The following is a 1,849-nucleotide window of genomic DNA, read 5'->3' as shown; positions in this document are numbered from 1 at the left end:
GCGATTCGTCCGTGTCGTCGTCGCGGGAGAAAGCCCGTGCGTCCTCACGCCAAGCAACTAACTTCAAGTTCCAAGATAGAGGAAGAAACCACGCCCCAAAACGAGGGCCAAATGATCGCCATGACGCTTCTGACGAGCCAATGGCCAAACTGGCTAAACAAATCATTCAAACCATGAGTGCCCATTTTCAAGAAAATGGCTCCCGCAAAAAGCCTGTTTCTGAAGGACGGGGCCCCAAAAGTAAAAAGGATGATGATAATAGAGAGAAATTATCCTCAAAGAACGGGTATGAAACAGCAAATAAAACAACATTGAACGAATTGAAACATGTTATCCTCAAAGAACGGGTATGAAACAGCAAATAAAACAACATTGAACGAATTGAAACATGTTTCTAGCTCTTATCATTTTACAAACTCCTCGTGCTATTCGGTTTCAACCAATGGAGCCTTTGAGTTCAATGGGCTCTCTGGAACACTAGTTTGCTATATAGTAAATCTCTTCACCTTACAAAGGGTCAAAGTTCGGGCTCTGTTAGATTCAGGCGCCAATGTCTGCTTGATTTCTTCGAGTACGGCTAAGAAAGCCCAACTCCGAGGAGAACCAACAAAACTGATAATGAATGTCGCGGGTAACAGCACAATGCGGTCACAACAAAGCATTGTTGAATTCGGCTTGATGAGCATTGATCAGTCGTACGTATCCACCCCTATGAAGGCAACAACCATTGAGGCTATTGGGGAGCCTTTTCAGCCGATTCCAACCGAAATAAACAAAATAGCGCATTTAAAAGATCTAGAGTTTACCGAACACTATCCAGTCTGGACCAATCGTCCGATAGACATTCTGTTGGCTGAACCCTATTATTCTCAGTTGATGTTGCCAGACCAACGTATTTCCCCCGAAATTTCTTTGCCATCTGCAAAACGTACTGAACTGGGCTGGATGCTCCGGGGTGCCATACCCAATAAACGAGAGACTGTCAATATGTTTCTCAACAAAGAGGCCGACGACCATATGAACTTTGATATAGAACAAATGTACACAAAGTCAATGGAACAATTTGACTTTGGACAATTCTGGTCTGGAGAGAATATTGGCATCTCGCCAAATGAGTCAGATATCACACGAGGAACAGCTTCGGAAATTCATGCCATGGAGCATCAGACACGCACAGCAAAATATAACAAAGCGAAACAATTTTGGTCTGTGGAACTGCCATGGGTAGATACCTCTCCCAAAGGGCGTAGATTGAGCGACAATCTTCAGCGGGCAATAGCGATGTGGCATCAAGCAACCGCCAGGATCCAAACAGATCACATCGACATGGTGGTAGAGGCTTACGAGGAATTTCACACGAAAGGCTTTTCTGAGGTGTTACCGGATGAGCAAATCAATCGCAGAGACCATCCCACCTACGTCATGACGAGCCATCCAGTCATTCGGTTGAATAAGTCGACAACGAAATGTCGAATTGTTACCAATGCCTCGTTACCAGATCAAAATAATCGAAACCGGTCTTTAAATAACTTATTATTGGCAGGGCCGAACATGTTGCCTCAAATAACGGAACTGATTATGTACTCAAAAACAAGAAAATATATTGCCACCATTGACATTCAAAAAATTTTTCTGTCCATACACTTGTCCAAAGAATCCGACCGCGATATGCTAAGATACGTGTGGGCTCCACCCGGCCAAAAACATCCAAAAATGTATAGATTTGCTAGGCTGCCATTTGGATGCGTTTGCAGCCCCTTCTTGGCTATCTGGTGCTTGCGAGAAACGGCAAATATGTGGAAAGAAACTTACCCAGAAGCAGCCCAAATGATCTTAGACAAGACCTACA

This window comes from Tigriopus californicus, chromosome 10 (assembly GCF_007210705.1).
Source record: "Tigriopus californicus strain San Diego chromosome 10, Tcal_SD_v2.1, whole genome shotgun sequence".
Lineage (NCBI taxonomy): Eukaryota > Metazoa > Arthropoda > Copepoda > Harpacticoida > Harpacticidae > Tigriopus > Tigriopus californicus.
The sequence above is the reverse complement of the archived record's forward strand: the minus strand, read 5'-3'. Positions refer to the sequence as shown.